The following is a 15,809-nucleotide window of genomic DNA, read 5'->3' on the forward strand; positions in this document are numbered from 1 at the left end:
GTTTCAAGCTCCCGTCGTGTTCTCCGCCCTCCTCGTATACCTGCTCATAACGTCGAGAAACAATGAGAAGCGACGACGGCACACGCGGCCATTCTTCCGATACGCAAATACTCGATGACGACCAACCAACAACGCCGAAAAAAGAAACACAGAAAAAGCGAGGGTTTTTTTTATTTCTATTTCTTCGTTACTGACGAAAATAGGGTTGTTCCATAGAGACAGGTAAAATGAAATTTTGACGTCAGCGCTTCTTAGATTACACTGTTTTTCCTGCCCGATTTACTTCCCTCCAACACTATCCGCCTCATACCTGGAAATTCGAAAATCCGTCGCTAGAGACAGCGCGCACACAATATATGTCTTGACATTTAAAGGTCACCGGAAGGAAACTTCGAACGACGAAAGAAAAGGCAGACAACCAAATGGGTCGCGCACGCCAGGTAAGCAATCTATCCCCGGTAAAAAAAAATGCCACGCGAAATCCTCAAAGCGGAACGCCAACGCGTGGACGCCCCTTCCCACGCTAAATAAAAGAGGGGGGCCGGGCAAATGTCGTCGGGCGTATGACAGCGGCCTAATGCTCCCGCTCTCGAGAAACCACGAGAATGGGTCATTCTGGCCGATGAAGAGGCCGATGGAAATGAAAAAAACTGAGAGGGACGACAGCGGTATGCCGCCGTTCTGGCGTCCCCGGTGACCTTTAAAACGAGGTAGGGCAAAGGGTATATGCAGAGATGAATCGTGGAAGGTGCCTTTCGGGCAGACACGCCATATAATATACGGACAGTGGGCCCTCTTTTGTATACGTACGATACCAGTATGCGGCGACAATGAACCGCGCATGCGCCCAAGCGCGTAACCCTTGGCGCACCTCACGCGTACAATATTGCAGCACTGCACTGCAAGCTTTACAACTAAGCTGTCTTCGTCTACTCTGTGCAGTTATCGTCGTCCTCCTCGTAGTAGTAGTAGTAGTAGTAGTAGTAGTAGTAGTAGTAGTCATGCAGGTCACGTGACCAAAGGAGAGAGTGAAACGCACGTGATCTCGCTAGCGAATCACATACACTCGCACGTTTACAGCTTCTTCACGAGGTGGAAATGGCAGTTTTTTTTTTTCTGCGCTTGAGCACAAGGAGCCTGATTTTCCTGCTTTTGTAACTTATTAAAGAGACTAAGAGGGAAAAGTGGAAACGCAATGAACGCAGTGTGCCCACTGCGCCTTTTGTTGGTTCTGTCAACTCATACTGTTTATGTATCTTTTCAGTTCTTTCCATCCTCGATAACCCTACACAAATAATGGTTCGGCGGTCGACGCTGAAGGTTTTACCACAGAAGGTTTTACGTGGAAGTGGCCTACTACAGACTAGAGGAATTCACCCGTTTTTCAACTCCTCTACTCTTTATTATTTTTTTTTTTTGCGCACGCCCGCAGGCTTTATTTCTACGTTGCTATTTGCGTCTTTCCTTCCCTCCTCCCAAGTTTAGGGTAGCAAAACAGAAGCTTCTATTCCGGTCACCCTCACTGTATCATTTCTCTCTCTCTCTCTGTGGGATATACATTGTACAGCAACTGAAAATCACTGCCGGATTCGCGAAAGTAATTTTATAACGAAAGTTAAAATCTTTTGTATATAGAACAGGTGTCGGGACAATCGTAATAGTTAAAATATCAGCGAAGCGACCAACGACACTCTTATAACAAAAAAGGTTACCCTCTATAGATTCGCTCCATTCGTCACTTCTTCTTCACAATACGTGCAGCACTAAATGTTCTGCAATACTCTAGCTAGCACGCGCGTGTTGAGGCATTGCAAAAATAGAAAGAAAGCACCGAAGCTGCGTGCCTGAGTGCTGTCACGGAACCGCAGGTGCGCTTATATTATACAATACGTTTATTGTGGGACGCGCTTACACTTAGAAAGCGCACTTAGGAGGAAATCCAGGCAAGGAGTCTGTGCTCGAGCTCGGATAGCGAAGAAAAGCGAGGATACAGCGCTGACCTTGAATTAATGCAGTTTTTTTTTTTTAATTTAACATAATCAGTGGCGGCATCGCGAGTATTCAATACAGAAAGCTTTCAAAAAGGGCCATTTTCAGTAATACTGGGTGAAAGCAGCCGAGCTATATCACATTCCCGTTTTGTTGTAGTTTGCTGCAGTGTCAGCGGCACTCTAGTTCACACGGCCGCTGTGTTTACAACGTGCGAGCTTGGCGCCCAAACAAAGACGATGGGCTAAGGTCCGGCAAGCGCTGGCTACCGCTCAAATTCACCGGCAGCATTTCGGCGCCCGCACAAGAAACGTTAGACTACGTAAACGTGAACTTCGAGCCTTGAGCACGCTCGGCCTGCGTTGTTGCCATGAGGCTTGGATCGACGAACATTCGAAAAGAACAAAAGTGAGACTGCGAGCCGGGAACGCGTAGCAACACATCGCCGAAGAGAGAGAGAGAGAGAGAGCCGAGACACGAGCGGCGTCGAACGCAGCTGAACGAGCTCCAGCACGGAATCCCGTTTTCTTCTTTCACATATGTAACCCCGCCGATTTGCTTGTAACTGCAGTTGAATACAGTTTTCTTCTTTAAATCGAACCTTGCCTTAAATTCATCATTTGGTCCCCGCTGACACTGGGGGCCGTGCTCATCGTATTATTATTATTATTATTATTATTATTATTATTATTATTATTATTATTATTATTATTATTATTATTCATACGAAGTACCGCGGTGAACATTCCTTGTTGCCTGACACCCCACTGACACATACGTGCTCGAGTGCTCGCCTCCCTGGCATAGACGCTAATATACGTATTATATACAATATAGCTAACTGGGTACTGTGCGAATGGTGCGGTCTAGATATGCCCACGCACAGTTCAGTCTCAACTGCATAATAAAGGCAGAGCCTTAACTATCAATGTAAAACTGGGCCGACAATCCTTCTCGATAGCCCGTTCTCCCTCGTCCCACTGCCCAGTTGACGCGGGTACTACAAATTTGATCAAAAAGAGCTCGGCTTTCGTTATATATTACGATAATTGAAACATTTACACAGAAAGGGAAAGCGACGGTCGGGGCACCAGCCTACCACAATAACACAACACTACGCGACCAGCTGCGATCTCGCCCCCCCCCCCCCCCCCCCCCCCCCACTCCCTCCTATAGCTTCACGCTCACACGCTCTTTCCCACCCTGGGCGAGTCTTGGCAGCGCCAGCGGCGATTCCACTGCGCGTGGGATGTGCACGAGCCCCTCCGCTGTGTAGAAATAAAAAACAAGCGCGCGCACCCCCGCCCGCTAAGAAAGAAGGCGGCGAGTCACCGCCCCGTGACGACACCGCGACTGGACGCGCAGGCATATTGCGTAGGCAGAGAAGCGGCTCGCGTCGCCAGAGCACTGAAGAGGGCAGGGAGGAGGGATCCAGGTGGACAGCGACGCTAATGCTCCCGCGAGGCTGCGTCGCGGCCGCGAAAGTGGCCGTTGCCATCACCGACGCCCCCGGAGCGCCGCGCTCCGTGACCCTTCCCAAAGGGCTACTACTATACACGTATAATGTACGGATGGGCACCGTGTGTGTGCCCAAGTGCTATGCCCCCGCAGTGCCGCCCTCCCGCCTCTCACTTTCTCGCCATCTCTGCCTTATACCCCCGCCACTTTGTTTCCCAAGGCGACCGTGAAACTCTGCGTCGCTGCACAGCCTTGGGAAGGCAGAGGAAAGCGCCGCATTGCCGCAGGCTTTATCTCTCGCATCTGCGTATTTTACGTTCACTTTGGCCTCTCAAGTCTGCGAATAGATGCAGAGGCATCTTATGATTCTACTAAGATTAGAGAGAGCGAGAGAGAGAGAGAGAGATAGAATCCGACATTCAAATCTGCACACTTCATAAGGCGACGATCACTGAACAAGTCACACAAGTAATACTGACCCCAATCCCCCCCGCTTGCAAGGACATAAAGAAAGTTATGGAAGAAGAGCGCAGAATACGGGACAGTGAACGTTCGTTGTCCCGTATTTTGCGCTCTCCTGCCACAACGTTCATGAACCAGCGCTCTAAGTTATGTGCAAGTGGACGTACTAGATTGAAGACGTTTGCCGTGCTCGTCAGGACATAGCCAATGAACCCACAAGACGCACACAACGGACTATAACTACGCGTCCTTGCCACCGTAAACGTTCACATACTAGGTCGAAGGAAACCCTTAGCCTCAGCATGGCACGACTCTTGAGCGAAGAGGCGAACCTCGACCGCACGCGAATACACAGCGGAAACGTTCAATTCGCGACACGCTGGTCTCAAAGCGGCTATAGAGTAATCAACAGAAAAGCGTCGTGAAGCCTATATGTATACGCACGAAATATCCAACCGTTGTGAGCACAAGTCGAAGTCAGCCAATCAGGTTCTTCCATTCCGGCGACCCGCACGCGTGCGAAGGTGTATATGGTCAACGAGAATCCATATTATATAGGATATCTCATAAGAGATCTACAAGTTCGTCGACGAGATCAGTAAAGCTATACGCGCACAAATGGACTATCGGCAACACTTATCTGTACCTTGCCACGGACAACGCGGGAGTGCGTATAATCTTCGAAGCGGTCAACTCCTCTGAAACGTATTATGTAATACATCAATTGCTGCTTGCTCCGCAGATGTCGATGAGGTAGTATGTGGTTTGCGAAACATATATAGATACGTCTTATATACTTTGGTAGAAGGAGAGTAGAGAAAGTCGCAGGTGCGTTCTGAACGTCGCCGTGAACAGATGCATACTTGGATGATAACGTGCACATCCTACGAACAAATAATCGGTCCTTCTGGAATAACGCCGAAACAAACAGTTTGGACTTTTTGCGCATTTCAGGGATTTAAAAAAAAAAAACCCAATGGACAGGCAGCCGAGAGAAATCTGCACATCGAATGGGTATTACCTCTACTTTTCTGTCAGCAGTTATGATAGGCAGACGATATACGTTGCCTACAGACAGACGCGCATAGGCGAGCAGCGGAACGTACGTCAGCACACGATGAACGCTGGAGCACGCTGGAGTGAGAGCATGAGCTTTATTTCGCGCGTATTGCGCCACGCGGTGCGGGCGCTGTGAGCACTGAGCGTACACCGCTCGGAGTTCGCGTCGCTGCAAGCGGGAGCGGAGGCTTGCCGCTACACTTATTATAAGCCATTGGCGAGCAAGCGGTACAGCTGGTCCTGTCTGCGTCGCATATGTTCCGAACCGACCACTGGAGCACAAATTGAAAATTCCGAATTGGTAAGCTTATTATAGGACAAGCATAGCGATGTTATGCCACACCGCCAGCGTGTTATAGTGCGTGATATGCTCTAATGCCCCAAATGTCATACAAGAGATCAGGGTCCTACAATACTGGCGAGTTGTGCGCGCGTTCATTGCGCGGCTTACGTTTGTCGAATTGGACTACACGCAAGACAGTATACCTCCCTTCACAAGTCTTTTATCTTGTAGACATACGCTGCCTTTGCCTTTTGCGCAGGCCCCGAGCGGTTAGACAGACAACGCCGTAATTGACGTCAGAGAATATATGTGCGCGCTGGCAATGTCCATCGCGGCAAGCGCAATTAATCATGATCTTAGCAATGTTCCTTTCCGAGTCAGGACTATTTCCAGTTTATATGAAAATGTGGTGTTGCCACTGCACTCTGGCAAATGCACAACGCACGGGCTCCACTTCATCAACACTTGGTCAGTCCCGTAAACGGACCTAAGTGGCTGTTACGTACGGGCTCGCCTATCCGAACGGACACGACGCGACCCATTACCGACCAGTTCACACGCTTCGGCGTCCCACTCCGCCACGACGCTAGGGTGAACTAGTAACGATACCGCATACGTACACAACACACGCGCGCACAACATCGCGGGCTACCTTCCCACAAATCCGCGCTGCCTACGGGGCCGTTCTCGCGCATGACAGCCGACAATTGAAGGTGCCCGGCGAGAGAAAGCGGGGCTCCCTTGAGTGCTTGGGCCACTGCGATTACCCTTACCCGCGGCGAGAGTTGACAACGAGGCTACTGCACGCATGCTTGGCTGGCCACTCTGCACGCCTCAAGCGCGCGCTTCCGTTTGGTCTGAATGAACACTCTCGGCCGGCCAACCGACGGGGAGCGGAGCGAAGGGTCAAAGTGCGGTCAACAAACCCGGCGACGCCCGAACAGATCGGGGAAAACATCAGAGATCGCAATGGCGGCCCAACTGCGGAGAAGTTTCATGTGCAGTGAGGAGAAGGAAACAAAAAGTCCAGTTATAACACAACACCCTCAGGCCTTAGCTACGCATAGCCCCCACCCCCCCCTACTCCCCACTGCTATCCTAAACCATACTTTCATACTTACGCTGTGCTTTTTATTCAGATTCATTCTTTCTTCCGCGCTGATCGTGTATGTCACCGGAACATGCTGCCCCCGCCTGTGCCTTCAGCCTACTTGGCTGAAGTTCTTTGTCTGAGAGAAAGCGTACGAGCATGGTTGGCAGATTTTCCCGTTTTTTATGCCCCATCGCAAGACTAAATACAGGATTCACCATTAAATCCGACAAAAAGCTATACTCAACAGCGTCGTTTTTTTTTTTTTTTTAGGTGTCGCCTATAAACAAAGCCAGCAACCTCGGATGCGTTGAATTTCTTGTAATTCAAAGACGAATCCCCTCTCTAGTGTGTCCAGTGGATAAAAAGAAATTCAAACTAATGCTCGGCAGACGAATTTAGAACCGTGCGACCGTCCGTGGAATGCGTTGCGAGGAATTGCGTTGTGACATATGGCCCTTCGTCTGTACTAAATGACGTGGATGTATCTGACGATGTCACGCCGATGAAGGAGCGCCGTATTCATATCTATAAACAATACAGGAACGTCGCAGCGTGACGGCAGCAACGCGTCGTGCTACGGAAACGCAGCGTATGTATACGTCGACGACATCGGCATTGCAACAGTGCACCACTGGCTCACAATTTACGAGTAATGCATTGTCTTTCTTCGGCTGCCTCAAGAAATACGGCTACGCGTAAGAAAAAGCTGCACTCCGAGCGCCAAGGCGGACTGGACACGGAGGCCATGTCTTATATACGACGACGCCTGCGCAACAAACGCATACAACGTGCTTACACGCGAAACCACTTCGGAGTTTGAAACCGACTTAGCGTGGTATACAGTTGCGAAGGGCCGCAATTTCTTCGCGCCCCTGATACGCAGCCTGGGATATACAGGAGCAGCGGAAGCATGTCGCAACCTCGAGTTGATAACTGTGTCATATATTGTTCAACTGCTTCCTTCTACGCTGTGTTTTGAGTATACTATATGCATGTATAATGCTACAGAGAAACAGAGTTTACTGGCCAGTACCACACCATGACGCAGGTATAAGCTCCACATGTGAATAGAGGCAGACGATCAGTCCGATAACGAAGACAAAACTTCGGCGAGGATCTCCTTCGGATGCTTATACATTGCTTTGATCAAGAGCGCTCCTGCTGGCCTCGGATGAGGTAATTGGCCCGTGTTTCCCTCAGCGCTCTCGTATTCCCTAGTTTCTCTCTCTCTCGCCCCGCCACGGTGGTCTAGTGGTTATGGCACTCGACTGGTGACCCAAAGGTCGCGGGATCGAATCCCGGCCTCGGCGGCTGCATTTTCGATGGAGGCGAAAATGTCTGAGGCCCGTGTACTTAGATTTAGGTGCACGTTAAAGAACCCCAGGTGGTCGAAATTTCCGGAGCCCTCCACTACGGCGTCTCTCATAATCATATCGTGGTTTTGGGACGTTAAACCCCAGATATTATTATTATTATTAGTTTCTCTCTCTCTCTCGTTATTGCATAGTAGTTGCAGAGTCAGCTCAGATAGGGCTAACTTCGCTTGAATAAGGCGATGGAACCGTTAACGGAACAGTGGCTCTTCTGAAGGGAGTTGCACATCAGTAAACGACACATATATAGGTCAGCGGCAGACTCCACCAACTCTTCCTTCGTTATGAGAGCCGTCTGCTATATGCTGGAAGGCTTCGCTAATAGTATACTTCCTGTACAGCCATTTGTTCGCATCGGCCCTTATATGAATATTTAGCGTAAACAGCTTTCGCGCGCGTGTGCGTGTGTGTGTGTGAAAACAGGCGGTAACCACTTGAGTGCGCGCGCGCGCGCGCGCGCGCGCGTGTGTGTGTGTGTGTGTGTGTGTGTGTGTGTGTGTGTGTGTGTGTGTGTGTGTGTGTGTGTGTGTGTGTGTGCACTGGTGAATACAGATACTGGTCGTATACCCTGCAAATCATGTTCAGACGACCATAGGCAAAACAGAAAGCTAAAGAATGCAACTGTGTATTCCTGCCAATTGCAGCGTTCTATTTTCCCTTATTGGTTCAGCAGTACCACTTTGCACCGCCCATTCAGTTTGCGAGGTCCTCTCTGTCGAATCGAACCACACTAAACGAGAAGGCCTGCGTCTCATGGGATCACAAAGAGACGTCGTCGCCAACCGCTGCGGCCTTCGATTGCATATAAGCGGGAGCGACAGCGACGCCGCGTAACCGCACGTAACCGCTTCGCATCGCGCCATCTAGTGGGAATAGAGCTTGAGTTTTTGCCAAGAGGGAACACCGCGTGCTGTTGGCAGTGCACGAACAGACGGTGCATATACGCTCGTAACTGCATGACCGAGAATGAAAGGAGGCAGGTATATATCTCGCCGCTGTCGAGACAATGGAGACGGTTAAAAAGCTCTGACGCAACGTGCGAAGCAGACAGTTCAGCGGCAGTGTGTGTATGTGTTCGACTGACGGCGCATGCAGTCGACGGCCGTGAGAACAAAAGGAAGTGCTCGGATTGCGCGGCTACTCGTTTATGCTGCCTCTTGTGTAACGGTGCGGTAGGTGGGCACGCGATCAGTTCTCTCTCTCACACACACGTACAGGCGCGCGCGCATGCATGCACGCACGCACGCACACCAGAGAGAGGGAACGGTGCAGCCGATGGAGTTGACATTAGGAAAATTTGGGGCGAGCAAGCCACATGCAATGTGTCGGGCAGATAACCGGTGGACTTGGACCTGGAGTGTATTACGAAATAAAATAATGAAATATTAAAATAACGGAACAGGGGGGGGGGAGGGGTTTCAAGGGAGAGAATACAATTATCAAATTTGTAGGCATAACTTAATTGCTGGGGTTTTACGTGTGCCAAAACCACGATATGATTACGAGGCACGCTGTAGTGGGGGTGACTCCAGAATAATTTTGACCCCCTGTGGTTCTTTAATAGGCATAAAACTTGGAATCAGATAGAGCAAGACAGAGGTAAGACTCTCCGGCAATGTATGTTTTGGAGGATATACTTGAGAAAACAGCCGCTCGGAGGCCAGAGCGTAAACGCGCCAGAGGGCAAGGAAAAAAAAAAGAACTTTATCCGAATACGTAAGTCAAAATCATGGACGCAGAATTCCGACAACGACCGTCGATCCACTGACAAACAGGAGCAAGAGACGCCCTCCGAGGGACAAGGGGCACTGAACTCTCCGGAAGCAAATTTTTAGAGAAACAAGCCGCGAGCCCAGTTTTCCGCGGTGCACGCTCGCTCAGCGCTATGCACGCGTATATATAAATAACGGTGAAACTCGCAAGCTGCCAGGGTTTTGCCACCGGTCAACAAATGCCGGATAAAAGGCTCGCACGAGGCAGGAAAACGCGGTGAAGGCGTATATATAGCCCTTGAGTCAAAACATAAAAACATTACTTCCGGCGCACACCTTCGACTAAACCCGCCACATCAACAGATATACAATGTATTCGAGGCTATACATCGGATGCCCCGTGCTTTAGATGCATTCAGGTGGGTTGTCCGAAGTGTATCGAGATGAGTTATAAGCGTGACGGTCGCGAAGGGAAAAAAGAAATCATTGCAATCAGATTCTTGTAAGGGCTCTCTGATAGCCAGACACTCTGCCTGCTAAACATGTTATTCCCGGCCCAGTGCTTGAAACATACTTGAAACAATGCTTGAAACAGAGGAGGAGCGAGTGGCGCTCCTCTGTCTTTTCTCCGACCTTTCATCATGTTTCAAGCATAACGCCAGAAATAACATTTTGAGCAAACATAGGCACCAACTCGGCCAGGAACAAGTTCTTCCAGACACTATAGTATACAGCACGCCTGTATACGGTATACACCGCGCTGGCTTGCACTCAAGGCTTTGCGACATCTTCAGCCGTGCGCTTCGCGACAACGGCTTCGAAAACCTTCGGCGACCAGTCGCACCTGCCTATTGCGCGGCTGTTCTTCGCTCCTTTCTTCCGCGTCATTACGCTTCAGAAGTCGCGACCTTCGACCATGTGGTTTGTCTTGAACAGTGTTATAAGTATCCATTTCCACCTCCGGCAGCGGGCGACGTCAGCGCGAACCGCCCCCCGACCGCCGCCTCGCCACCTGTTCGCAACAACACACAGCGCCACACATAGTGACGGCTGCCGCGTCATGCGTGCATGGGAGTATACATACATCCTGCCGAGTGGACTGCGTCGTACTTTACCTGGGTTCGCGCTGTTCAGCCTTGAAAGTTGCTACGCGTGACTATCGAGTAGTGTCTGACGACGATGCCTTCGCCGCTAATGGAGCGGGATCCCGTTTCCGGTCAACGCGTGCACCTCTCACGCTCCGTCACCTTTATGTTACCGGAGCTCCAAAATACGCGGTCGATTATACGCTGGGAGGCCGCGCTGACACATCATAGCGTAGCACTAGCCAAAACAGAACGATTCAACCAATTATTGATTGATTGATTGATTGATTGATTCATTGATTGATTGATTGATTCCACTTAAGCAAACAAGCGCACGTTCCGACAGGGCTCCTCCCGCTCTGCTTTCCGAACAAAAAATCAGCTTTCGTTATTACGACCGGGTCGCATTGAAGGTCATTCTGTACGTTTCGGAAGAGTATGGCAGTTGCGCTTTCGGCGTTTCGGTTTCACCAACGAAATTGGTCGGGTTTCATCACGCTGGGAAAATTACCCGCCGTTTTTTTTTTTTTTTAAATCTCAAAGCGGCAACGGGGCTTTCGCAGGAAGGGCTCCAATTATCCCCTTCGACCCGACCGCATGTCTCCTCTAATTAAAAGACTCATTTTTTTAAGGCGAAAGCCTTAGATACCTCATCAAACGCGAAATTTGACCGTCGGCGTCCCGCGGCATCGGGGAAGAGTGGTGCAAAAAATCATCACGTGATGATGTCACCATATGACGTCACGATGACTTACGGATCACCAAAATTTGTGACATCATTACGACGTCATCATGACGTCACTGTGACATATCATCACAGGATGCCGTCATCACATGACATCGCAGCTTGGTCTTGAGGAGGCATTCGTGCTAGTTCTCCATCTCTCACTTGTACATACCGTGCTCACTTGTAATTCATTCCACACCCATAGATCACATCACGCATCACTGTCATAATTTTATATTCTATACACACCTTTTACGCTTCTTTATAGGGCGTGATTTTATAGGCCTCTATACAGCCATTTACACCCTGTCATCGAAATCACTGGTCATCGCCCAACGCCACACAAAATACATGGCGCTCTTTGGCCACCCATGGCCCTCGCGCCACAAAACCCCACTAGTCATCATCAGCTTGGTCAAAGGTGGTCCAATCACGGAGGCAATGCGAAACCACGTTAGGTGCAGAAAGATATCGAAGGGTGGCGGGGCAGGATCAATACATCGTCCGAGAAGAAAAAGTGACTTTCGCCTTCGAGTCGTCTTAAGTGAACGCATAAGGGACCCTGCGAATTTTTTTTTTAATTACTGCGGTAATTGACGCGGCTATTCATCTTAAAATGCTTGCCGCTACACAAATGTAGTTAAGAAAGCAGCGCGCAAATATCGCATTTTCTTTTATTTTGGGGGGATTTTTGAATGCATTTTATGAAACGCCCTATATGCATATCATACCCTCTTTACTTTGCTCTCAGCGCACGCAGAGGTAATATGGTTATAGTTGACTACGACGTACGTACGCCACCAGTGTTGTTACTACGGCTGTTTTTTGCTTTAAATTCAGTTCCCATCTACCATGAGGTACGGTTTGTTCATAATATAGTCCTGCCAACTGATATATCCTCCGCATCATCCTAATATATTACTCGCTGCTGCTGTTTCTGCTGCGCAGTTTCGCACATCCGCCGAGTCCTCCATCTGGCCAACAAATCACACGCGTCGTCGCGGGCGTCTCTATTTACAGGAAGCTGTAGGCGCACACAATGGACGGTCGGCGCCACCCCATTTCGCGCTCGGTCGGCCCGTCTTCGTGGCCCTCGCACGAGACACCTCCCGTGCCGCGGTGGACTGGTGTAATGTCGGTCGTGGAAATAACGCGCCGAAGAGGTGGCTTTGTTTGACCAGACGAAGGACAATAGGGCTGGCATTATAGGACCGATCGCTCCCACGCCTACTCGCCGCCGCGCGCCTGGCTCCGCGAGGAGCCGCCACCTGCGGTAGTGATGACGGTTGGCGAGCACTCAGGTAACCGACAGTGTGTCCCACATACAGTGTGTGCGTGCGTGCGTGTTGGGACCGAGCCCTTACTACTTGCGGCTTTGCACTTAGACTCCGTAACAGGCAGTAATGAAGCCAAATACTACAGCTTTAGCTTCACGCACGTGGATGCATTGCGCACGCAAACTTGAGAACTCTGCGCACGTAACGCGTCCAATACGCTTATAGTTTCACCTACGCATAGGCAGTGCCAGAATTATCTGCATGGAGCTCTCGCATGCATACAGTAGCTGCTTTCGTATGTCTTTTCGTGCTTTTGTCTTATGGTCGCCACGTCCTTTCAGAAGCAAATTACCTCGCAGCGTACACTGTGACCCGCATATGTTGGCAGAGTTCTTTCGGGTTGGAATTGACGACGTCCACATGATGGAGACAGAGCAGCCGTATTTAGGAAGCTCATTGGACGATGTTGAGGATCTGATGAGCCGCAACTGAGAGTCAGAGCTGCTGCTAGCTGTCTGCGCGAGCGCGCATAGTGCAAGAGGGTGCGGGCACTGAACACTTTTACTCGGGACGGCGATTTCAGTCCAGCTCGTTAGATACTGCATCCAGTCTTCGATTGGGTAACACTCTCGATCGTCACAAGGCAGACCCAAGTCGTCACTTTTCGAAAACCTCAGGCGGAGCACCGCTCCCTTGGCCTGCCGCCATCTTTAAACCTGCCAACCCGGCCTCTGCCGATAGTTTCGTAATCTCGCGAGAGCACCCTGTAGAACCTTCACACGCATGCAACTCAAGGGCGAAGTTTTCACGCGAGTCCGCATGACGCGTGGGCGGCTTCTCCGGTCTGCGCATGCGCACTTCACACTCACCCAGGACCTCCGACTCTTGTCGTGTGTGTGCGGGCTTGCGGAAACGCAAGCACGCACACACACGACAATCGAAAGGCCGTGCGGAAACGTCGTTCACGTTTTAAAGGTTCTAGTGAACGAGATAAGTGAAAAAAAAGGTGGGCAGGTAAAATCAATCACGCTAAGCGTGCGCGAGACACCGCATACACACTGGCCGCTGGGAGCGAGACGATCGCTATCTGCACAGGCCCCCCGCACACTGACTTGCGGAACGAACCGTGCACTCCCGGTTCGTTAAACGATCGAACAACGCAGCCGATTCGAAGCTCACGCGGCGCTTTAAAGCACGTATAACAACAATGAAGGCATCTCGATGTTTCCCGATAACACTAATTGAAAGTGCGAATCGTCTCGTATCGCGCTAAGCTAAATGTTGTATGTACTACCTTGCAGACGGCACTCGAAAATGCGGAACAACCTAATCTGATCCCCCCGCGGAAGAACAACAGTGTAAGTTCCACAAGTGTGATCGATCCGTGACGTTGTCCGGAAAGCAGCAGGGTGCGCGATAGCAGTATAGCTTCGCGCACAGCGGACACAAATATGGAAGCCCACATATATAAGAGGCCCGTGTCAAAGACAGGGTTAGCAGAACGCACTATATTAGGAGAATATTCGCGCGCAATTTCGTCCTTCCAGTGTAAATACGCGAAGAAAAAAGAAGGATTTTGCACTAAATAAATAAATGAACAAACAAACAAACAAACAAACAAACAAATAAACAAATAAATAATGCACATTCGACCAGTTCAACCGCACGCACGCGCATCCGAACAGCGCAATAAAGAACATTTGCGACTGCGTCTTGCCCTCATGACCTGCAGGTCAGTTTGAATTCTTTATTATTTTTAACGTTTAGACGCAATGTGCACACGACGAAATCTGTAACAGAGTCGCGAGAAGTTGCACGCTCCAGAATAACGTATACACGTATACGGTTCACCTATAGGAGGCGGAAGGAAGCCTTAGGGATATTGTTCTAGTTTATGGTTAGAGTAATGTGCCAAGTCGAAGCGCAATGTTAATTTTTTTTTTTAACGCAAATAGAGCGTTAAAACGCAGAGCAAGATTGTAAGCACTATTTACTTTTATTTCTCGCTATTCCTTCCGATCGCTTGAAAAGTGAAGCAGATAGTGAGAGTCCGTGTCCACGAACAGGTTATACATATATATACTATAATTTCTGTTGCATATACTAAGCACAGCGAAGAAAAAAACACAGAACGAAGCGTTTTCCCGTATGTTGCAGTCGTGACGGCTCGGCTTCATTCCCTTACAAACGCGGATCATGTTTGTCTCGCTGTTCGCCAAAAGAGACCGTTGCGACAAGGTATTACTTATTCACTGTCATAGCAGAGCAAGTTCCCGCCGCTGTGAGGGTCGTTTTCTACCAGGCATCTTCGCACTCGCTGCCTGTTTACCGCGGAAAAAAGTGCAGGCAACAAGGTAGAGGCTGTTTTTTTTTTCTTTTTTTTTGCAGCTGCTTGATGAACAACATACTGTTGCAGTACTTTAGAAGAAAAAGAAAACTGAGCCTAAAAAATAATATAGGACAGCTTATGTCATCCAATATATAAGCTACCTTATGTCGTCCGTACACATGCGTGAACCATTATCTTAGCCTTCGGGATGCGGGCTTCCTGCGAAGGTTGCGATGGCTTGCAGCCCTCGTAACAAGACGGCTTCGCTGCAGAGCAGATCTGAGAGGTAATAGCCACCATAAAAACCCTCCCTCCATCACGGCTTCGTCAAGGCCACACTTGATCGCGACTTTCGCGAACCCGACTCTATTCCGTAACCCGACGCAACGTAATTCCTCCTATCAACCACCGGGGCTGAATACAAAGGCGGCAATTTAACAGATCGGTCTTCGGCGCGCACCCTGTACTACCACTTTTCCTGTCTGCTGCCCGTCTGCACAGCCGCGCGACGAACGAGCGTCTTGTATACTCCATAGCGCGCCTGAAAGTAACAAAGCCGCCCTTGGCCCCTGAGGGCCGTTTCTCCGGTAAATTACTCCGTAACCTCGGTGTTACGAAACTTCACTTCGGAACAAATGAGATCGGCGCCTCCGCAGCGGAGTCCACCGGCGGGGGGGAAACTGCTCGCAAGTCCAACGTGGGCGACCTGCATGAAGCGCATCTAGACATCTGCGTGCTGATGTATACGGCGCCACGTCATGGTGACGTAACGTGAGTCACGCGCTGGGCGTGTAAACGAGACGCACGGCGGCACACAGAAAGCCGCGTGGCCTTGGCAACCGCGTGCCGTGCGTATAGTGCAGATTTTCGGGCCGCTGCCTCGAAGGAGGAGGGGGCGAGGAGACTGGAGTATGACGCATCGCCGCTCGACTTCTCGCTTCCTCTCGCACGCGGCGTCGATG

General features: G+C 50.1%; 1 protein-coding gene across 6 annotated transcripts in view; it reads right to left on the minus strand.

The window, feature by feature from the left end:
• Positions 1–15,809, minus strand: part of LOC119379545 (rap guanine nucleotide exchange factor 2) — a 493,626-nt gene that overhangs the window by 160,712 nt on the left and 317,105 nt on the right. The window lies entirely within an intron of this gene.

The sequence above is a fragment of the Rhipicephalus sanguineus genome, chromosome 1 (genome assembly GCF_013339695.2).
Source record: "Rhipicephalus sanguineus isolate Rsan-2018 chromosome 1, BIME_Rsan_1.4, whole genome shotgun sequence".
NCBI classification, from domain to species: Eukaryota; Metazoa; Arthropoda; class Arachnida; order Ixodida; family Ixodidae; genus Rhipicephalus; species Rhipicephalus sanguineus.